Below are 25,029 nucleotides of genomic sequence, written 5' to 3' on the forward strand. Positions count from 1 at the left end.
GTGGGCAAAGTGGAATCATGCCCAGTGTCAATGCAAAGTGTGCAGAGCCCAACAAGATCCATGCCTGAACCCAGGGCTCTATTCTACCAGTCCCTGGTTTAACAGTAAAGCTACCCAAAACTAGGGGAGAAAAAACCTGTTATACAGATGATAAAGGACATCTGAGATTTTCTTCTGGTGAAACTATATTCATAAACCTAGCCCTGGTACATCGAGACAATTGACATGCAATAAAATTATTTAAAACATTTGCTTTAATTTGAGCAATCTTAGGCATTTACAATAAATTGAGAAAAGTACCTGTCTTAGGTAAAATATGATCTCCAAGCATGCAGCTAAGAAACTCCTGTCAGAGGCTATATAATCCCAAAGAGTATCTAAAATCAGTCACATAATTAGGAATATTTTATAGGCTTATAGTGTCACATTGACATAATGAGAGCAAATAAAAAAAAAGTTACAGCATAAATGCATATATATTGAAAGTTCTGCACACCTAGGCAAAATATGAGAAAATTACCAGCTTTTTATAATTGTGAGGGATTATCACAATTTAAAATTATGGAAGTACCACATGAATTAAAATAAAATGCCAGTTAGCAGCAGATTTTTTTTCAAGTTATGAGTCTGAATTTCCCTTTACTGGCATTATAAAAATTTTATAGTTCAAATTGAAAGATGTTTTAGAGTTAAGTTAGTGGCTAAAATATGAACCTTCATGCATATCAGACATGGAATAATACTACCAAAATTATTCTAAAAGAAGTTATCAAATGAAGAAGTTATAAATGGATACAGAAAAAAATACTATCCGTTTGACTGAAGCTTGATTCTAGGTGGTTTTTCAGTATTTTCTAGGTAGGTCACATTTACATAGCTAAGTAGCTAGGAAGTTAGATCCAACCAGTTTCAATGGCAATGCCATTAGCATAGTTATATATTCAATATTCCTTTTCAAACTTAAAGGACTTTTTCTCATTAACAAAAAGACTCCAGCTACTAGTTGAGGGCATAACCCTGCCTGATATAAAGCTTTGTGTCTAGCTGTCCCTTCAAATAAATCTCTGGTTTTCCTGCCTACCATAAGCTGTTGAAGATGGGTTATTTTGCTATTATATAAATAATGCTACACTTTGTAGCAATTATTGGATATTTTCCATTGTATATTTTCCATTGTTCTTCAATTAATTATCTACTATTCTCCGTCCTCCTCTGTGCCCCAGAAAGATGACCAGTATAAACGTCATCCCCCAGCTTCTTTACTCTGGTTTTGGGGTGCAGTCAGCCAGTATGAAAGCATGGACAGGAGAGCAAAATGTACAAGGAGGGTAAAGTCAAAGAACTAATTCCCTCTGGTCCCTCATTACAAGGTTAAATCCAGTTGGCTTCATTCTCTACCAAGACGCATAGTTGTTGGCCAGCCTTCTCCTGCAGTTTCATTACACTCTCTGGGGTCCATATCTTTCCTTTCATTTCCCTTAACCCGGTTAAACTTTCATCCATTACCCATCTCAGTGGGCCATCTCTTCCCTTCAGAGACTTCAACTGATGTAATTTTTAACAAACACTCATTAGGCACATAGCAAGAGAGACAATGCAATACCAAAGTACTTTCTTTTGCCATTTACTTGAGATGTTTGTATCACAAGGAAAAGTCTAATTCTAGTCTTAGCAAAGCAAAATAAACACCAGAGTAGAAGTATCAAAGCATTCCTTTAAAGCACTCAATAGAGAAAGAAATAGATGCAAGCCATAATGCCTTATGTCTACAGAACACTCTGTAGCTTATTAAATGCTCTCAAAATCATCATCTTACTTTTTAAAAAAGCCTGGGAAATGATGATAAAAGAAAGAGAAAATTTGACTTCATAACTTTGCAGCTTGGGTACAGTGTTTTATGTCTTTAAAGAACATCTTGTTCTATATCTATGTATGTAGCCATTTCCATGTATATAAAGCTCATGCATATGTAAATTCCCTTAGTAGACATTCAGTAAATGATGGCTCCTTCTCTAATTCTAAATGCAATATCTAATTTTGCTATAGTGTTGAATGGTATCTGAATAATAGCCTGGATTTTAAGATTTCTAACAAATGTTCTATGCTGGAGGAGTTTGCAATGCAGTTGAGAAGCAAGTAATACACTATTATTTTTCCATTTATTATTTAAAGAATCACCTCAAGACTTTGTGGCTTAAAAAATAATAATCATTTATAATATTTCTCAATTTCTGTGAGTCAGCAGTTTGAAAGGGGCTGCACTGGACAGTTATGACTCAAACCTCTCATGTGGTTGTCCTTCTTGTCTAAAAGATGGCTGGAGGATCCATTTCTTGGGTGACTCACACATAAGGCTGGCAAGTTGATAGTAGTAAATCAGTATGTATCCATTTTGGCCTCTCTACAGGGCTGCTTGAGTATTCTTATGACATTTCTTCCAAGTATGTGATCCAAGAGAGAAGTTTAGAGTTGCAATATCTTTTATGATCTAGTCTGGATGTCAAACAATATCACTTTCTTCATACACTTAGTCACAAAGCTCTGATTCAATGTGGAAGTTGAACACAAGACTATAGATATTGGGAGCTATCTTGGATAATTGTTATCACATAAACCTAGAAAACAAAACAATAATGCAACTGGTTACCAAATGGGAGTTATTGTGAGACAATGCTACAGAAGAGTCAAAAGAGAGATCAATACAGTTTGGTATTGCAGAGAAAACCTAAAGGATGAAGTGGCATAGATTTGGAATGGCAGGATTTGTAAATGTGAGGAGAAAAGAAAATGTGAACAACAAGAGCTTTTCTGAATAATGTAAAAAACCAAGGATGACTGAGTATAATGTGTCTGAGTATTCCTAAAGATGAATGATGGGAAATTAGAACACAGTAAGGGCCAAATTGGGAACTGGGATTTAATCCTTGCAGGCAAGAGAAAAGCATGCAACTAACATAATGAAATTAACACAGTAAAATTAAGCTGGTAGTAAAAAAATGTATTAGAGTAAGGTAGTAAGGGAGCCGTTGGAATTTTTTAAATTTGGAAGGATAAAGACCTAAACTTGGAGTGTCAGGGACATTTTGGAACAAGAATGAACAACGGTTAGTGTTGGACAATGCCTGAGGAGAACCATTGTTGACTCCATGTCTTCAAACTCAAATAATCTAGAGAATGAGGGTGCTAATGGTAAAAACCAGAAACGTTAGTTTTGAGAGCTTGGATTCCTGTTTAGACAGAATGGGTCTGAGATGAAATACAAAGCAAATAAAAAAACATATGTTACAACTTTGTTTCCATTTGCAGCATTTGTTATCATCTGTGACTCTCTCCAGCCACACCCCTGAATTTTTAGAAAGCAGCTGGTCCACAAAAAATAACTCTTGTTATGAATTAGCATATTACACACAGATACAGGCTGACCTGTTCTCTTTAATGACCTCACAATTTAAACTCAATAGTCAAATAAAATGGCAGCCTAGCTAACAGAGGGGAGAAATGAGGAATTTATTTTTTAAGATTTTATTTATTTATTCAAGAAAGACACACACAGAGAGAGAGAGGCAGAGACACAGGCAGAGGGAGAAGCAGGCTCCATGCAAGGAGCCCGACATGGGACTCAATCCCAGGTCTCCAGGATCACGACCTGGGCCGAAGGCAGCGCTAAACCACTGAGCCACCCGGGCTGCCCGAAATGAGGAATTTTTAAACTACTTCATGAACTGGTGAGGTCATGACAATTACTTACATTTCCTCTGTGAAAACATATGCTATGGACTCAGCAACGTGAATACTAGTGTTCACCAATTCTGAACTGGGGCCAGAAGGGCTATTGTAACTTGACTGAGGATACTTATCAGTGACCAGTGCTCCGGGCTCATCAGTATGAAAGATCCCAGCTCTTTTTTTTTTTTTTAATTCTTTATTTATTTTTATGATAGGCACACAGTGAGAGAGAGAGAGAGGCAGAGACATAGGCAGAGGGAGAAGCAGGCTCCATGCACCGGGAGCCTGACGTGGGATTCGATCCTGGGTCTCCAGAATCGCGCCCTGGGCCAAAGGCAGGCGCTAAACCGCTGCGCCACCCAGGGATCCCGATCCCAGCTCTTTCTAAGATGAAAATATACATTTCTCAATAAGTTCATTTCTGAACTTATATATGAAAACCACAAATATAACCAGTTTTCCTTGGTACTGTTCCTGGCATCATGACTTGACTAATTTAAAGATAAAACAATCATTATTGGGATGCCCGGGTGGCTCAGTGGAGTCATCGGGCTCCCTGCATGGAGCCTGCTTGTATCTCTGCCTCTCTCTCTGTCTCTCATGAATAAATAAATAAAATCTTTAAAAAAAACAATCATTATTAAAATATATTTACTAAATATCTGATTATACAAAGAGCTGAGCCAAAAATACTTGACAGTGCTAATGCCACTTGCAGGCAAAAGATGATCAGTTTTATAATATTGGTACAGGTGATCAGTGTGATGGAGATCATAAGAGGAAACCAATTAATTTTGGAGAGGGAAAGAGATGGTATGTGAGAGTGTTCAAAACACATTAGAACATACAATACTGCACGTGCTAGGCATTTAAAAATATTTCAATATGAAAATTTCAATCATAAACAATGGTACAATGAAACCCCCTATACCATCACCCAGGTACAAAAATCATTGACCCACAAATGCCAATGATTTATACGTTACTTTATATTAAAACTCAAAGAGGGTACAAACATTCCAAGAATATACAATTAGTATGTAATAAAGTTGATGTTTGAATTCATGTCTGTAACATCCTGGGCCTTAAACATCCTGGGTCTCTGACAACAGAAGTAGAACGAGGAGAGGATGCAACCTCCAAAAACACCTTTCCAGGTACAGTGTTGGTCTAATAAAAAATGTTATCCTTACCTTGGCAATGCTCATATGCACATATTATTTAAGATTATACATAGAATAAACATAATTTTGAATCAGTACATAGTTGAAAATCAAAGTACATATAATATACACACTCTTGACAAATATCCTTAATAGATGGATCTGAGATGTCATAGTCATCTTACAAAAGCCTATTGAATCAAAAGCAAGGATATCAAAGAGAAGAGGAAAAAAAGAGTGGGTGAGTATAATATGTGGCATTTCAACTGATTCTATAGATTAAAAAAACTAATTAATTATTTCCTTTTACTGAATTCCAATAACCCTTAGCATTGTTCTTGAACACTGGTTTGATTTTGACCCCTTAATTAGATTATAACCTTGTAAAGTATAGGGTAGCATGGTCTCATTTCTATTTGCCTCTCCCATGGAGCCCAGAACTCTACTCAAGACATAATAAGAACTCAGAATATATTTGCTGAGGAATTCAACAAGTTGATGGAGGCTTGGATTCTTGTTCATTTCTCATCCACCCCATTGCCTGTATCAGTAGAGAGAAATGTAGAACTTCTGTCAGAATTGTCATGTTAAATAAATGAGCATCCTGTTGTACTTGTCATAGTTCTAGGATGCAAGGAAATGTGTTTTCACAATAGGCCCTGAGATTTGCCTGTGACTGTTGCTATGGCAACAAAAGGAAGGAAAGTCATCTAGGGTCTTGTGCGGCCTGGCTCCCCTGGGGCACTGTTCGGAGTCCTGCTTTGACTTCACCAGTTCCTTCCAACTTAGCAGACACATAGGATTCTGTGGTAATTTGAATATGCAGACAAATGCCAGGGTTTGCTCTTTATGTCTTATCAGTTTTCTGTTTGACTAAGGGTGGTGAAATCAACAGTGACTGGGTAAAAGGAAAAGCATAAGAACAATGCAGTGCATCATTGATGAACAATTCTCAGTTGGAAGGTCACTACACTGGATGAGTTCAATGCAATGATGCTGCTAAAAACAGAGACTGTCTGGAGAGACCTTGGAAGTCAAGGAGAAAACCTCATGAAGACTTAGCCGCCTGGCTATATTTCAGAGCATGACTCCCAGCCGAGAGCAAAGAATAAGCCAAATTATTTTCAAAAGCATTCATGGGGGCCATTAAAGGCTTATGACAACTTTATATAATGAAAACTTAAATTTTAATTATGTAGTTTGAAATTATCACCATTCTCTGTAAAGTTAAATCTGGCACTTGAAGGAAGTCAGGAATAAAGTCTGAGAAGTTGTGAGAAGATTCACAGAATCTTAATAGCAAATAAATTAAAGAGACATGGGGTCCAACATCTACCTCATGCTAGAATCACCTCTACAATATCTCTATCTTCACAGTATCATCTCCTTTAAGCACTCTGTGAAACTGCAACCATTCTAGAAATGCTGAGGAACTCCTCATGAGGTAGAATTCACTGAATCCTGATTTTGACATTTTACTAAGAGATGTGGTACACACACACACAGGATATTATTTAGCCATGGGAAGGGAGGACATCTTGACATATGTGACAACATGGATTGATCTTGAGCACATTATACTAAGTGAGATATGTCAGACATTGAAAGACAAGTACTGTGTGACATTAATCACTCACATATGGAATCTAAAAAAGTCAGACTTGGGGATGGCTCAGTTGGGTAAGCATCTGCCTTCAGATCAGGTCATGATCTCAGGGTCCTGGAATGGAGTTCCACATTAGGCTCCCCACTCAGCTAGGAGCCTGCTTCCCCCTCTCCCCCATGCTCATGCTCTGTCTCAAGTAAATAAAATCTTAAAAATAAATAAATAATAAAAAGTCAAACTTGTAAAAAGAGACTAAAATAGTGGTTACCAAGGTATGAGGGGTGGAGGGAGAAGGTTGATGTTGTTTAAGAAAACAAAATAGTAAATAAGTCGTAGAGATCTAATGCACAGTATAATTAATATAGAAAAAAATATTATACTATAATCATCAAACTTGCTAAAAGACTAAAATATAATTATCCCATCCTCTAAAAAGAAAGGATAATTACATAACATGACAGAGGTGCTGAATTTCATTACACTGGCAATCATATTATAATATATAAATGCATCAAATTAACACATTGCACACCTTAAATTTAAATAGTGTTATATGCCAAATATATTCAATTTTTTAAATGTCCTTCCTTATATTGAAACTAATATTGCCCCTGTAGATTTCTATTGGCCATAGTTATAAGTTATAAGTTATAAGGCTTTCAGTTGAAAAACTTCTCACTACTGGACTGGCTCACTTACTTTCTTCTCCTGGATCTGAAAGAGACAGGGATGGTGGGCTGCTTAGGCAGCCCTTTATTTCCCTTCCTTATACTCCTCTCTTCACCCCCCTTTCTCTGATAGCCTTTTTCTTCTCTCTAGAAATGGATTGAGTAGGAGAGAGGACTGGAAAACCAGGAAGGCTTTACTTGGTAAGTATTGCCATGATTATGGCACTGACACAATCTGGGCTTGACCCTGCCCAAATTCCGTCAGCCCTCCAGGAGAGTCTCTGGGGTCAAAATAACTCCAGGCCAACACTGTCCATAATTCCACCTTCATACAAGTACAGCCACTCCCAAAACAGCCCATTCAGCTCTGCTGTCCTGAGCAGCTGGCCAGCTACAGTCTTGCCTGTTGGCTTTTAGATGTGGGACTGGTACCAGTCTCTGTACCTCACAAACCAGGGTAGGAATGGGGTGGTAAAGGATATCATGGCACTCAATCAGCTGCTTCTGAAGAAACTTCTCCAAAACTAGTCTGCCATCTTTGTAATATCAACTTCCTAAATACCCTTAGAGTTTTTTCTTTCGTTTTCCCCTCTGTATAGTTTCTATGTAGAGGATACCCTGAAATACTAAAGGAGTACTCATACTTAGCACCTCTGCTTTTCCCTCCTTTGAGTCTTCAACCAAAACTGAAACAGAGAGTCCTGCTTTCACATCCTCTTACACAAATACCACCCTTCACTCTCGTCCTCTTCTCTACACTTTGCTCTGCAAATTCCACTTGGATGTCCCCTGAACAACACTTTCTTCCCAACCCCTAGGCTATCCCACAATTTCTCCCTGTTGGATTTCCCACCTTTGCAAATACCCTACCCCTTTCTCTGCCCAACCGATTGTCATCATCTCCATTTTTTTCAGCCATTTGTTTTTTCTTATGTGTCTCATTTTAGAAAGTTCTATGGTGGCTTCCTACAGATCTACACAATTATTCTTTAAACCATTTTTCAAAAGCCTCATTTGGCTCCTTTCCTTTTCCCATGTCCTAGTTTGTCTTCTGTTTCCTATCATTCTGCCCACCCACTCCATTTAGGCTCTCTCCTTTGTCAAAACTGGGACACGCGCTGACTACTGTTCCTTCAGTCGTAATCACCAAGCGCTCACTAAATCAAATACCTGCAGAGTATTTAGCACTTTTCTTGGCTTACAAGATCAGGGAATTTAAGGGCTGTCTTCAGGGAGTTTCACTTTTATCGGTCAGGACAGAACGCATCAAAAGAAATAAAGAATGTTCACTATGTTAAAATATGTGACTTGACAATGTGCAGGTTTTCACTTAGACCGTAAAGCTGGCTTCTGTAAAGTTCAAAGAAATTCTGAAATCTCTTCTCATCTGTGAGGTCTTCCCACATTGTTCACAGAAGGACCACTTGTTTCACTCTGACAATTTTTGACATGTTAGGTCCACAGATGCACCTACCTTAGCTTGCCACGATGAATATAAATTTCCCCTAAACTTGTACATGAGATACATTTTTAATTTAGGTTTTGCATACAGTAGTTAAATCCTTTTACTTCCAGTTCTAACTCTGCCTGATATTTAGCATCTAAATAGTTGGGTGAAGAATCAGGTTCCTATCATTTCTTTTTAATCTTTTCTAGCATACAGACTTTTAGATGTTTAGGGCTTTATGATGGTGATAATAATGTTAATGACAATAATGACACCTCTGATTTGTGTCACACTTTAAAAATAGTTGTGTACATTATCTTATTTGAGTCTAAAAATGCATCTGCAATGATTATGACTATTCTGCTTATGATTGAACCTCTCAGAGCACATAATAGCTGTCCTGCCTCCCACAAGCTCTGTTCTCCATAGAAAGCTGCACCCCCTGAGTTCTCTTGCTCAGGTAAATCTCCGCCTCCTAAGCCCATTTGTTCATGCTTTTCTGACCCTAACTACAAAGCTGTTGATTTGGTTACCATTCTTGTTCTCCACCTTCTCCCTCAGACTTGACCAGGTCCTTTACCTATCAGGCCTGCCTTACTCCAGAACAAAGACTGTAGTTCTGCTTTGCTCTGTGTCCTGTAGTCAAGTTCCATCACCACCCAATCCCAGCTGCAGATCTTGAAATCAGTGTCTTGACCCTGATCTCTGAATGAGGGTGTCCATCACTGCAATTGCCAAAGAAAGGAGTAATCTAACACCCCCAGCTTAGAGACCTACATGAGTTCCTGTTTTCTTCCCACATCAATGCATGATTCTAAGACACGATATCCATCCTTCTGAAGGTCTGCAGTTGTTATTCTTTTTTTAATATTTTATTTATATATTCATGAGAGACACAGAGACAGAGAAAGAGAGGCACAGGCACAGGCAGAGGGAGAAGCAGGGTCCTCACAGGTTGCCCAACGTGGGACTCGATCCCGGGTCTCCAGGATCAGGCCCTGGGCAGTGCTAAACTGCTGAGCCACCCGGGCTGTCCTGCAGTTGTTGTTCTTAATGTAGATTTGATGTTAGCGCAAAATGAAGTCAATTTTCCAACATTTGTGATAATACTAAAGTGTGACCATCGGGACTACACTAGATGATGCCCCATTTCATAACTTAGACTTTCCTCAGTGCTTTTTCTCATGAAAACTTGACCACTACTAACTAGCTTTTGTTTTTATAAAGGATTATAAAAACAGCTCCAGTTTTCATGAATTTTTCCTATTACCCAGAAGTAGAACATATTGAGCAATAGGAGTGCCAATGACTTGCAGGAATGAAAAGCCCAGCAGATAAATACAGAGATGGCAGAAAGCCTGAAAGATGAGGATAATGTTGGGAGATCACAGACAGCTGAGTGTTACCGCTACAGGAAGAGTTTGCACATGGCCTGTCTTTAGGCTAGACAAGGGTGTTTCTATTTTAGAGTAAGTTGTCACGTATTTCCTGAGGGAAAACTGTTTCAAATGCTTTTACTTACAAGTTGAGAGCATTACAGGATGTGCTTTTATTCTTGTTATTAAAATATAGGTGATTTGTTACAAAATAAGCAAACCAATAATAGTATGAAGGTGATTTATGTTTAAGGGTTCTAGGAAATATAAATTGATTTCTTCATTTTTTTAAAAATTGTTACTCTATTATCAGATATTGGAGAGGGTAATCAAGATGTCATGACCACTAGTAGACTTGAGAGCTTGTTTGGGCAATTAGAGGCTCTTCACTCCCTCCGTCCTTGGAATGCATCCTCCACCCTCTGTTCCCACAGTGGGAGCTGCCCAAGGATACAACCTTGAGAGAGTAAGGTGTTGTTAAGACCATCTGGACTGTGTATGGTGACTGAATCCAGTTTCAGCATTTTCATAAACTTTTAAGATGCTGCTAGAGGAGCTTGGATATCTACTCATCCTGGGGTTGCCTAAGACAAGACTCATGAGTCAATTCCCATGCTTATTAAACCTACCATCTATCAATCTGGAGTGGACTGCCTTTCCTTAGGTTGCTCTCTGTTATCTTTGCACATGGGCCAGTTTTAGATTCTACCTGGGAGGCTCCTGAGGTTGCAAACTAATAATTAGTGAGTCAGCCAGGCGACCAAAGAAATGGGCCTTGAGAGAGGCATCTGCCAGGGAAATCCCAAGTTGGCCATTGACCTTTATGTGGGAAGGGGAGGCCCATATGTTAGATGCCTGTGGACCACTGAAGGAGTATGGGGATGCCCTAAAAATACCAGCCTGTCTAATGCACTTGTTTAAGGCACTGTGCAGAGCACACTATGGTGGAGAAGGGAAATGCATGGCTGCACAATAGCCAGGCTTCTACATTGGGGAGGAGGTGACATTTCTCTGACCTGGCAGAGAACAAAGAAAACGAGTAATATCACCACATGCAATGCCCTCTGACAGTGCGTACATAGCACTCAGAGGGTTCAAGCTACTCATTCCCTTCTAAATTGGATTATCCTGGCCTACAGGGTGGCTTGGCCCAATGAGGGGGAACTCCCTGGACATGCGGGTCCCTAGAAATCTACTGAGGAGTTATGCCAAATTCTTAGGGAGCTGAGAATGAGACAGGCCCCTGTCTTTGAAGGCCTTGATCCAGCCACATTCACTGCAGGAATGAAAGACTCTGTTCTGTCCCAGCACCTGGTATGGGATGCTGATATCCATGCTGAGCACATGCATGGGACAAGGTATTTCTGATGTTGGGCTGATCCATTGCTGATCTGGAGGAAACTGATGAATCCCAGAAACAGGTATGGGCAGTGGGAAAGACCCAAAATAAAGAGAGAACTCAGAAGGCCAAAAGGCTATCCCAATTGGTTGTAAAAATAAGCCAGTAAAGATAATCTGGAAGCAAATGTGGTTTGACCTCATTGCTATGGGGACCCCACTTGAACAGACAGATCAATAACTTAACACTGTGTTGGTGGGTCCATGGAAAGCTTTAAAAATCTGAACAATAGTTCAGACCTGCCTTATCTGTTCCTACTGTCACTGATGCCCTGACTGCTCCAGCAGAAACCCTAGGGATACAGTCCTATTCAGAGTGGATGCTTCCCACGCCCTGGGTATAAGATGCAGGTCAAAACTGACTCTAGGTGAAGGCCATCAGAGGGGAGGCAATCAGAAGCCTCATGTTGAGTTCACTATTCATTGGCCCTCCAGAAACAATGAAAAAGTGACTGTCCTGGTGGATATTCAAGCCAAATGTACTCTAATACATGGTAACCCTTACAAGTTTTCTGGCCCCCTCAGCATCATTGATGGTTATGTGGGAAAAATAGTTATGGTCAGGAAGGTCCTTTTGACATGGTAAACTGGGCATTCTTCCCACCATTCCCAATAACATGAAGATTTTATCTCTCCAATACCAGAGAGAATATTGGGCACTGATATCCTACAGGTCAAACTCTGCAAACCTCTATTAGTGAATTCCACCTGCAGGTTAGAATAATCAAACCAGTGCTAAGGGGAAATGCACCTGGGAACCAATAACCATGCCATCCCTGCAAAGAACTGTAATTGTCAAACAATAAAAATTGCATGGGAGGTGTAAAGGAGATAGGAGAAACTATCCAAGAACTACATCCAGTGGGTATTATATACTTTGCCCATAGTGCCTTCAATAGGCCATTATGGCCAGTAAGAAGCTAGATGGCTCAACGCAGATTAACAGTGGACTACCAAGAATTAAACAGGGTAATGCATCCATCTATGTGGCTGTGCCCAACATTGCCACCATCCTAAATACTTCGGTTATGGTCCTAAGAGTACACCATGTTGTGCTGTACTTAGCAAATGCCTTTTTCAATACACTTCTGGCCACTAAGTTATAAGATCAGTTTGCCTTCACATGGGAGAGGCAACAATGGACCTTTCGAGTACTCCCCAAGTTTACTTACACAGCCTCACCATATGTCATGGGATAGTAGCCAGAGACTCGTCACTGGCTACCATCCCACATAAGTAAAATGGGCCCATTACATTAACAAAAAAAAATGTTAACATTTGAAGACTTGCTTCTGCTACAAGACACTGCAGACTTTGCTGGAACATCTGTAAGAGAATAAGAATAGATAGTGAACTCACAGAAAATTAAGGGCCCAGGCCCTGGGAGTTTTGAGGAGTTGTTTGGTCAGGCAATATGTGCATTATCCCAGAGGCTCTTATTGTATTGAGGCACAAGCCTATCCAACCCCTAAAAACATGAAATGGTTGTAAGCCTTTATTGGGATTTGAGTGTTTGGAAGCCTTTTATTCCTCACTTGGCACAGTGCCTCCATCCCTTATACTGTCCGGTAAAGAAAGAGCAAGTGGGTATCACAGTGGCAAGCCACCTCTGCAAAGGCAGAAATACCAGTGAAACAGACTAAAACTCTGGGCATCTCCCAGGTAGGGTTCCCATTGGAATTAGATGTGTCTATGACTCTGAAAGGTATTGATTGGGCTGACAGAGACAACAGAAAGAGATAATACCCTCAGAATCTTGGTCCCAGTTCCAGAAGGGAGAAGAAACCCAACATACCACCAACACCTCCTAACAGTGCACATAGTGCTCCTCCAGGTATAACCTCCCCCTTACAAAAGAATGGCATATCATGGTAAGAACTTCCTTTTCTAACAAGGGGTGGATTAAAACTACATCCCATGGACCAATCTCTGTCATGGCTCAAACCCCCACTTTTACTAAGTGGCATGCTTATTTGCAATAGAGGAAAACCCTGTCCACCAACCCACTGTCTCTAAAATTGCAGATACTCCTAAGCCCATAGAGTATGTAGATCTTCTAAATGCTCCTATTTCTCTTGTGGCACCTGTGACCTGTAGACAGGGAACACAGGAAATTCCCACAGATGCCTGATGTATAGATTGGTCTATTGAGACAGTCTGTCCACATGAACTGCAGTTGTTATCCAGCACCATCTGGATGGAAACAGGAATAACCAGAAACAGAGCAGTTTGATTGGTGATCACTCATGAGCCCTGGCTGTTAACACTTCGCACTAACATTTGGACTATTCTAAAGGCATTAGCCCTATGGCTCAGACAATGGGAAGTCAAAAAATGGATGATCAGAAATAAGTCCTTGTTGGGTCAAAATGTAAAAAGGTATTTGAGTTCATCTATAAGAGCCTGAGGCAGACCTCATTGTTTTCCATGTCCCTGCTCATAAAGTACCAACTCTCTCTGGCAATTAGAAAGCTGATACTCTAAGTGGGGTATGAGCCCTAGCAACTGACTCATCATCATATACAGCAGATTGGATACAGAGAAAGAGTGGTCACCACAGTGCGTGGATGCAATGGCATATTGCCAAGGATACTGGATTGCCCTTAAAACACAGTGACTGGATTAATACAGTAATAGCATGCCCTGTGTCTTCTAAACCATGCCCAAGGCAACTGCTGAAGAAGTCTGGGGCCATCCACTAGTAATTATATTAGCTCCCTCCCTGCAAGTGAGGGTTCTAAATACGCCTTGGCTTGTGTGGACTCTTCAACTGGCCTAACCCAAGCTTCCTCCTGTCACTGTGCAAGTCAGACTGCCACTATTAGGAGAGTAAAGAGGCCAAGTACCATACATGGATACCCTCGTAGAATAAACAGTGATGGGGTCACATTTCAAAGGTCATGATGTGCAAGACTAAGCAAAAGAACATGTCATTGAATGAAGGTCCTATCTCCCCTGTAATCTGCAAGCAGCAGGGTTAATGGAAAGAGAGAGAGAAGATTAAAGCAACAGATTTTTTAAAATAATTATTAATATAATAATCATCAATATGTAGTTATTATATATTATATCATATCATATAAGGAGATCATATCATATAATATAAGGATATATATATATATATATATATATATATATATATATATATATCTCCTTACTAAATCTATCCAAAAACCCTAAATGATAGCTGGCAAAGCCTGTCCTTATCAAACACTGAAATGTCTCTAATGAAAAATGTTGTCCTCTAAAATAGGGATGGTCCGGGATATTATTATTGCCTTGCAAGGAAGCACCTGTGCCATTATCCAAAAAAAACCTATATGTTCATATCTGATAAGTCTGCTAAAATATCATTTTTATTAAATCACATAAAAACACAAGTGAATGCCCTGAGTGATTCAGCCCCAGCCTAGGGGACTTAGTGAATCAATGGCTGTTGGTGGGGAAAAAAAATGTTTTTTTTGAGAATCATCTTAATCTGCTTCTCTTACATGTGCCTAAATTGTTGCTATGGTTTCCACCTCCAATACAGCCAGGTAGCCACAAAACCAACTACCTCCATGCTAGTAAACCCCTTGCTACAGCTCAGGGCACATTACAAAAGAGAAGGGCATTTAAGATTATAAGCACTGGTCATCCAGAGGATGTGATCGCAAATTGAACCTCAAACTGGACCCAGGCACTTAAAGGCTTCTCACTTCCTCCTCTGTCCTCCAAATGTACCGTCTGCCCATCATTCCCACAGTGGGAGCTGCCAAAGGACACAGCCTTGAGAGAGTAAGATGTTGTTGAGACCATCTGGATGGTATATGTGACTAAACCCCATTAAGGCCTCTCTGTGAATTTTAAGAATCTGGCGGGTGGGCATGGAGATCTACTCATTTTGTTGTTACCCAGGACAAGCCTTGTATGTAAGTTCCCTTGCTTATTAAAAACTGCCACCGGCAAAGCTGGAGTAGCCTGCTTTTTCTTAGATCTCTCCTTGCCCTCCTGGTAGGGGGACCAGTTTTGGATTTCACCCAGAAAATTCCCAAGGTTGTGAACCAAACCAGAGTTAAATGCATTTTTTAAAAGAAAAGGTGAAACAATTTAAAAAAAAAATCTATTAGAAGAGTTTCTACAGGGTGTTTAGAGGACAGAAAAATTTCCTCTGTTGAGGAATTGAGCCTCTTCCCCTAAAGGCTGAAATCGCTCTCCTGGCTAAGTAGGCTGCCTGTTGGCTGAGGCAATTTTAAGACTGGGTTGGCATTTCCAACCAAGCTTAGGCAGCTCATCAGAGGGGGTGCGCAGTCTGGAGTTTAGATAAGGTTTCCCAGAGGTTTTAGTTGCTCTTCACTTATTTCAATTTGGCTTTCTCCTTAGCTGGCTCCTACTTAGCGTTTCAAGCTTGTGTTACTATCCTGGTTTTCAATAGTATCAAATTCTAAAGTAGTCTATAAAACTGTATGGCTGTGCTTCATGCAGAAAAACATACTTTTGCATCTCATGCCAAGGAATATGACTCTAAAAACTGTCAGTCTCACAAATGCCTTGACCCTTCAGCATTCCAAGTACTTGGCCTGTCAGTTTTCTACCATTTTATAGCTTTTGAAAAATGGAGTACTGAGTTAGTCAGGCTCGGAGGCTAAATTCTCTTCAGTTAGTGTGTTTCTCCTAGCATAGTACATTCATCTATGCAGGTAAAAGAATAACCTTCCCAAAAGAGAACTACAGGATGGATTTTCTGGCTGAGACTCCAATATAATTTGACTCTAAGTGCAACTCAAGGCAATCACTTATCATTACTCCATGTTATATTCGTATTACTCAGATATTTTCTTAAACCCAACAGAGTGACTTTTGGGACGCCTGGGTGGCTCAGTGGTTGAGCATCTGCCTTTGGCTCAGGTTATGATCCCAGGGTCCTGGGATCAAGTCCCGCATTGGGCTCCCTGCAGGGAGCCGCTTCTTCCTCTGCCTCTGTCTCTGCCTCTCTCTGTCTCTCATGAATAAATAAAATCTTTTTAAAAAGAGAGAGAGAGAGAGAGACAGAGTGTGACTTTTTTCTCAGTTTAGTCTTTGCTCCTGTCCCATCACTTTGCACTCGTTTCACCTTAGCCATACTCAGGAATCAGCTGCACCCAGACTTCATGCCTGTATCTGGCAAACTGAAAATCTTCCCTGTGGTCACAACCCTGTAGCCCTTCGACATGACAGCTTCCAGGTGCCCAGTTGTTCCGTGCCCCAACCTCCTTCATTGGCGTTAGGTGCTGCCTTCCATTCTGACCCCACAATCCAAATGTGAACCACATTCACACCTCAGAACCCTATTAGTTTGCTACTCCTTAATCCCTCGCCTCTCCATTCCAGATTCTGTCCTCCTTCAGTTCTCATGGGAAGAAGAATAGAGCCAGGAGACAACTGTTTAGGCACCTGGCCTGGCCCTTGCACACTTCTGCCCTTCATGTGGGTGTTCCAGGCTATTCAGCAACCTCTAAATTACCTCTAATCTGCTGTACACTGGTTCCAACTCTCCTCACTCTCTCCTCAGTAAATGCCTACGTGAGAAAACAGAGAAGAGCTGGCGTAAATTCCCACAATTTTTTTTCCCTTCAATGCTGAATGTTTTTTGTTCAGCTTTTGTTCACTGTTATGTTTCCTTCCATAAAGCTTCTTTCCAGGAATGTTTCCTCCCTTTGTGTGCTCCATCCCATCTGATGACTGGAGGCTCAGGAGAAGGAAGATCCAAATGGAAGAATGGCATGAGCTCGGGAAGAGATCTCTGCCTGTGACCACTGCAGAGGCAGCCAGAAATTACACCAGGACCGACTGTCACACACCAAAAAAGCAGGATTTATAGCTCTGCTGGAACGAGACCTCTCTCAAGAAGAGCTGGAGTGGACAGATGTTGTTCTGGCTGCCCACTACCTGTTCCTCCGTCACTCTAATTTTCTCATTAGGAAAACCCTTCTGAAGATTTGGTGGTATCTCTTATCAAGATACTCCACACCATTCCTGCCAAAGGATGGGAAAATGACCTCAGGTTGGTTGAATTTGATCCATTAACAGACTGGCGCATGAACTGCTGATCTGATTCATGCTGCTAGTAAAAGAATGACTATTCCCAGAGGCAAATATCCAGCCCTGCTGCTCTGAAATCTGATTGTTCCGTTTTCCTTTCACTTCCACCAAGCTATCCTATGTACTTCAAAAAACGTCTTTATGAATTAAAGCACCACAAATCAGTTTCTGGTACTTCATACCAAAGAAAAAGTATTGGATCAAGAGACAAAATTGTGCCTCTAGTTCTAGTTCCTCTATAGACAGCTGCAATTTATTTGTTCCTATTTTGCTTTACCTTCAGTCTAAGATTCTCACCTTGAGAAGGCATATCCAGATCTCTCAAGTATGTTTTTAAAACCATACACATGCATTTCTCATTCAAATTCTGTCAAAAGTCTGTCCCCTCTCCTCAGCACTCCCATGCATTGCCTTACCACGGCAATTAAAATCCATAGAGGCTTCATAACTAACAGAAGTGTGTTCTATCCTTCAGATGTGCTGGGTGGAAAATACTCTGCCGTACTAGGATATTTCCAAAGGTCCTTCTAGGTCTAGCACCCTTTGAGCTGATAAAATACTATTTCAGAAATACAACTGTTTAGACAGGTTATAAAAGAAAATTTAAAGCAAAAGCAGATGGAAGTCTAGGAATAGAAACAGGAATCAAATCTCAAAATTGGAGAAATAGTGAAAGATTTTGATGTGAGTTGCTTTAAGCACAATGATAAAACTTGTAGCATATATATTCATTAGGACTCCATGAGTCTTTTCATATTTTAATGCCCCAGCACAGAGGGCTTCAATTTTTTGAAGACTACTTGGCTTGAAAAAATTCTGTTGTGTTTCTTTAACACACTCTGTTTTTAGAAAACTTCTACTGCATTAAATATTAAGACCTTCAGTGTGCTTATATAATAACTAACATTCAGTGTCAAAAAGAAAACATTTTTGAGAGGTCTAACTGAATGCTACTAATCTAAAAGAACATGGTACTAAAACTTTCTGAATAATTTGTTATTCATTAATGAAAGATAACAAATGTGAATGATACAAAAAGAAAAATAGTTCAAATAAATCAAATCTACACTAATGAGCTAAAATTAAACATGAATTAAACATTGAATAGTTAAGATGTTGAAGAAATACCTAGGGCAGCCCAGGTGGCTCAGCGGTTTAGCACCGCCTTCGGCCCAGGGCGTAATCCTGGAGATCTGGGATCGAGTCCCATGTCAGGCTCCCTCCATGGACCCTGCTCCTCCCTCTGCCTGTGTCTCTACCTCTCTCTCTCTTGTTTCTCATAAATAAATAAAATCTTAAAAAATATACCTAAATAAAAATTTTAAATATATTTTAATAAGAGTCATCATTTCTGTTGTGCATTGCTGGCTTCTTTCAATGGAGAAATGTTAAGAACACTGAAATCAAAATCATAGTCTCTGTCAGTCAGCTTTGACACAATGGACTCCTAAGGGGCCAATTACTTATTTATAATGAATATATTTTTATTAAGTCATCAGTCATTTTTTCTATTCTCTTTCTCTCTTACACACATAGACACATATTCACCACCCCCATAGTTTTCAGGCCAACAATGTTTAATATTGCTCTATTTTGACACTTAAAAGAGCATATTCTTTGATATGATATTCTCTGCCCCTAAAATTGCTTAAGATCATATGGAATAGACCCATATGCTTATGATATTCTGCAATTTCTGCAAACTGTTCACCATATGTTCCTACTGGAACTTTTAAAATTATGTTTTATCCTTGCTGCATCGATAATTTCAGAGGCTGGTGCATGCATATAATTATAACTTCATCCTCTCCATTGCTTTTTGTATACCTTTTATAAGTTCCTTTTATATAACAGGTAAGAAACATTAGTTCAAAGAAATGAGGTAATTAAAATTTAAGAGCTAATCATGAATCTAACTAGTTCCTTACCTTGGCAGTGAACATCCACTTTGGAAACTTCTAATTATTTCAACAATAATTACATTGGCAGGAGGACAACGGAGTATGTAATTTATGATCATAATTATACCATTTAACTGTACCTTACCTAAGCAAATCTTTGTGAAACTTGATGCTTGGTAACACTATGGCTTACATCAGAGTGGTATCACTCAGTCTGTTTCACAAGTTTCATTCACTATTTCATCAATGAGAGATAAGATACAGTATATAAAATGCTATAAATGGACAAAGAAGGACCAAATGGGAAGCATACTTTTTGTAAGAACATTATATTACATAGTTTTACCCATGATGCACTCAAATTTTACATCTCATTTTTTGTTCAGCATTGAATAACAAAAGATTTTTCCGTGCTGTTGTATAATTTTGGGGAAGTGATGAAGGGAGTTTTCTACTATTGTGTTTATGCGTTTGTATAATTTTTTAAGAACAGGGGAAAAGAGCATTGCGGGGCAATTTTGATTTCTATGGAAAGTTGTGGGGACAATTAGAGCAGTGTTTGTTAAAGAAATTCAAAGGTAACCATTAAAGAGAATTTGTAAAAAGCTTTCACATTTCACTGGGAGGTAAGGAAAAAGAAGCAGAAATAAAGAAAAGGGTACACAGAAAACTGAAATAAGATAGTATAAAGTTCAAACGTGCTAGTGATAACAACAAATATAAATGGATTAGGTTTTAGATGTAGATAATATCAGATTTGGACTAAAAATAAAGAGATACATGCTATCTATGAGAAATATATCTGAAGCAAAAAGGCAAGTTTAAAACAAGATAACTGAAAGAGATACAACTGACAAATACTAAACAAAATAACACTACTATCAGATAAAAGAGCAATTTAGGGAGAAAAAAAGTACTAAAAGAAATAATAGGAAGTTCTACACTATGATTTTGTTTTCTTTTCTTTTTTAAAGATTTATTTATTTGAGAAAGAGACGGTGTACATGCAAGCCTGAGGGAGGGGCAGACAGAGAGGGAGAGAAAATCCTATGACTAGCATCCTTAAGACTAAGCCCAGAGCCCAACTCAGGGCTTGATCCCACAACCCATGAGATTATGACCTGAGTCGAAATCAAGAGTTGCATGCTTTACCAACCCAGGTGCCCTTTTTTTTCTTTTTTTTTTTTTTTTAAATAAACTATACCCCCAACATGGGGCTTAAACTCATAACCCCAAGATCAAGAGTCAGTCACATGCTTTACAGACTGAGCCAGCCAAGAGCCCCTACACTATGATTTTTTTAAAAAGCCATTGATATATTGGGCAGCCTGGGTGGCTTAGCAGTTTAGCCCTGCCTTCAGCCCAGGGCCTGATCCTGGAGACCCAGGATCGAGTCCCATGTTGGGCTCCCTACAAGGAGCCTGCTTCTCCCTCTGTCTGTGTCTCTGCCTCTCTTTCTGTGTCTCTCATAAATAAATAAATAAAGTATTTTTTTTAAAAGCCATTGATATATCTACAGACTATGTATATGTATGTTTGATGATATACATATATATATATAAGATTGGAGATTAATTTAAAATATCTGATAGTGCCAGTTTTATACCTTTCATAGTTAAGAATACTTTATTTTTCTATTTTCTATTTTTCTTTATAAGTCAAAGAATTTGTCCTTATAGATGTGCCATATATTTCTGTAAATTCTTGTGCAAAAACTATAAAATTTGTTATCTTTATGTCATTGGAAACCAGAAATGTTATTCAAACTGCTCCATGTCACTAAAACTTGAGCCAATTCATCCTCCTCAGGAAGCTAGGCCACCAGGAAAAGTGAGAACCTCTAGGCAAGGGTCAAAATGTCTTTACCCACCATTGCTAGCTCTATTACCACCATTCTTTGATATGTGCAGTTGACTTTTTCTCAGTTTTACATGCACTACAATGATGATATAATTTTATTTTTATCCTACTTTTGTCCTACTCCTTCAAACTAAATTGCCTCCCCAATTCCATTCCTAAACTACAAGTATGAAGCCACCAATGATCAACAAGGTAGTACCAACAAGAGTGCTGTTATTTTTAACAATTAAGCAACCAAAGATTTTGCTCTAAGTATTCAACACAAGTTCTTTGACTTATAAAGAAAAATAGAAAATAGAAAAATAAAGTATTCTTAGCTATGAAAGGTATAAAACTGGCACTTTCAGATATTTTAAATTAATCTCCAATCTTATATATATATATATATATGTATATCACAACACTAACTCACTTCTACCCTATAATGTTTAGCCCTGTTTATATTTTACAAGAAGGAATATTTGTCACATATTTTCAAATGTATTAAATTCTAGTCACATATTAGTTACTGTTAGTTACAGTCCATTTTACTAATCAGCTTAAAGGAGGATTTAGAAAAGTGAAGTGTATAATAAAATGTATGGTCTTTTTCCATACCTTATGCTTCCAATTTTTCACCATCTTTTATTTTGTATTTTCTTCTATCTCTTTTTAAAATTTATTCTTCTTTTTCTACATATCCCACAATGGTCTTCCCCAACCATTTCTTAAACACTTGATTTAGACCTCCCTACTTTTTTTTTTTTCCAAAATTGTACTGATTTCATTGCTCTGAGAAAGGATACATTCCATCTAGGAGAAAAAGTAATTTATCAGCTTTGAATATCAAATGTTATGTTTTGTTTATTTGGCTTTTTCCCCCTACCATGACAATAGTTGTTACACAAAGGTTTTGACAAAAGGGAAAGGGCTTTTCCACTCAAGTTTGGTAGTCTTGACCATCAAGTTTACCACAATCAGGAGTACAGAAGTTAGAGGATATTAATGGGGTATGTCCTGTCCTAGGGAAGGGGGAAGCCTGAACTGAAGTCTGAACACTATAGATTGTACAAAGAGGGGGATCCCTGGATGGCGCAGCGGTTTGGCGCCTGCCTTTTGCCCAGGGCACGATCCTGGAGACCCGGGATCGAATCCCACGTTGGGCTCCCAGTGCATGGAGCCTGCTTCTCCCTCTGCCTGTGTCTCTGCCTCTCTCTCTCTCTCTCTCTCTCTCTCTCATAAATAAATAAAAATTAAAAAGAAAAGATTGTACAAAGAGAAAAAAAGTCAGAAGTAGGAAAAGAAAATATTCAGACATTTGGGTCCTGACTTTCTCATATGCATAAAACTTCCAAACAAGAGAGAACAGTAAGCCAAAGGCTTTCTACCCACTTTCTGTTTAGAACTTTGGGTAGGGATGACCAGTCATGATGAGCTTGCCAGTGTGTTGCCAGTATGGCAACAGATAGCACAGTAGCAACAGGAAAGCATTCAGATTATTGAGTCTGAAGCAATTCCCCATCACCTTTTACTCACTGGCAAGGAAATGCTCAGTAGTTCTATATATTTTTCCAAACTCCCTAGGCCGGATTTAGAGGGGAATAAATGGCTAGAGAAATTTCCAGAAAGATTCAGGGGTCACTATTACATTGGAGAAATCATTCCTAGGTAAGTATTATAGAGTACATTACTAGTCCAGAGAGTAAATGGGTTTCTCTGCCAGAAACCAGGTATCTGTGAGATGAGTGGGAACAAATTGCTACATGCCCTAGAGCACTGCCCAAGTGAACACAGCACAAGTTACATCAGCAGTGGTCTACAGGAGCAGCAAGGAGACTATATTAGGACCAGCCCTTCCATACCTTGGTGAATACCAACCAACTACCAGCAGTCCTACAACTAAAACTAGCAAAAAGCCTGCACTCTATCCCAGCCCTTCAGGACAATAAACTTCCCCTAAATTCCAAATACCATATCAGACAAGGAAGAAGCAGAATAGAGAAACAGCCTGATGGTGAGTGTAGTTTTGAATTGACTATATACTTGTCTGAGAGAGCTTGTTTTAAACAAAAGGAAATTACTAAACTGGGAGAGAGAGAAAAAGCATTAATTGGAAAATTTTAAATTTAAGTTATTTATACCCTAATGCCTAGCAGGGTATGGTCTATTCAGAAAAATTAGATTAGTTATAGAAAAATAAAGCATACAGAAGTGTAGAAGCATAAATCATTACACAGTCTACATTACAGTGTGAATATGTAATTCACAATGCACACCCTGTGTTCTTAGAAGTATTACTATTATGTGTGGTCCCTCTACTGGATACAGTTACAGATACATATAGGTCGACTATTATAGTAGTATACTCTAGTAGATCTATATGTATCTATACTTTATCTACTTATTTGTCTATTATAGATAGTTTTATAGCTATATATGGTAGAATATAGTATGTAGACTATGTAGATGAGCTTGTGTGTTTACTCATATGTAAAATTTCAACTAAAAACTTTCTATGTAAGTCATTGTCTGAATTTTGTAATATTTTATGGAAGTAAAATTACAGTGGGAATGAGCATTTTTAAGATTCATGAGGTAGTTTGCCAAACTAGCTATACTTTGTTTATATAAACCAACTCATTCTTATAAAATAGCCAGATACTTGGGAATGATATAGAAAAGAATAAGAGATCATATCAGTCAAGAATGCCATTTGTTGTCATTTATACTTTCACTGTTGGGAAGGCTGGATTTCAAGGGATTGTTTCCTTCTTCTAAGGTATTTGCTGTCTAGAAAGAAAGACACTTAGACACTAGCTGGAAGGTGGCACTGCCTGTTTCCTTCCTATTATCTTTGGTTGGTCAAGCTCAAAGATATGCCTTTCCACTTAAACTAATTAATATAAGTATTATTATTAGGTACTTTCCCCACTAAGTCTCAAATGTTAGCAGTCGCATGAAGCTCATGAAAATTAAATCTTTCTCTTCAACCAAAATCCGTTAACTTAGATATTTTAAATTTTGTATATAAAAACCTATGTAGAAATTCAAATGTAAAAAATAATACTCAAATGAAAAATAATTGTGAATGAGCTTTGAAAAGGGTGTAGCAGTATTTACTGTGTGCTCCCTCCAGGAGCTTCCACTGAATTCTGTGGTTGATATTCTATGCTTTCTCCTCTGGCAGTACAAGCTCTTAAAACCAGATTCGTGTTGAAATGTCTTAATTTCCACAATTAACACTGTAACATGTATTATTCTAAATATTTGAATGAATTAATATCATTTCTAAAGATGAGATAGTAGAGCAAAGTGTTAAATATACAGAGGAAAAACAATGCAGAAACAAATACAACTATGCATTCTTGAAATCACCTAAGAAGAAAAATATACACACATGTGTACACATATTGTTCTCTTTTTGTAAGAACACCACATACAAATTTGGATATCAATTTCTTTTACTCTGGAGTTTCTTAACTTATTCTTAAGTTTCTTAGGTTCTTATTAAATTGAAAAATCAGGAAAGGCCAAAAATTGAAATGAAATTTGATTTTTAAAAATCTTTTAAATATTTTACATGTGACATTTCAATTTTTAGTGCACATTTGTATTCCTTTGCTTTCATCAATTTTCTTAATTGACTTCAAAGAGACTGTATTTTATTCAATATCTGTTTATATCCTCCAGAAATTCCTGGATCATTCTCAAAATGTACTCAAAGATGACCTTACTCATCAAAAAGACTCTCTTCTTCAATTTAAGTGTGTAGATATACATTTCATTCTGAATAATATCAAGCTTTGAAAAGAGAAGCAACTTTTTCCTTTATACTTGGTGGTAAT

The 25,029-nt window shown here is 38.5% G+C and overlaps 1 protein-coding gene across 5 annotated transcripts in view; it reads right to left on the reverse strand.

The window, feature by feature from the left end:
- Positions 1–249: 249 nt before the first annotated feature.
- EPM2A (EPM2A glucan phosphatase, laforin) overlaps positions 250–25,029 on the reverse strand; it is a 291,240-nt gene continuing 266,460 nt past the window's right edge. For all 5 annotated transcript variants that reach the window (XR_013378553.1, XR_013378552.1, XR_013378550.1 and 2 more), the window contains one exon: positions 250–2,615. The gene's annotated coding sequence lies outside the window, so the exon portion shown is untranslated. The remainder of the gene's footprint in view (positions 2,616–25,029) is intronic.

This window comes from Canis aureus, chromosome 1 (genome assembly GCF_053574225.1).
Source record: "Canis aureus isolate CA01 chromosome 1, VMU_Caureus_v.1.0, whole genome shotgun sequence".
In the NCBI taxonomy this organism is placed as follows: Eukaryota; Metazoa; Chordata; class Mammalia; order Carnivora; family Canidae; genus Canis; species Canis aureus.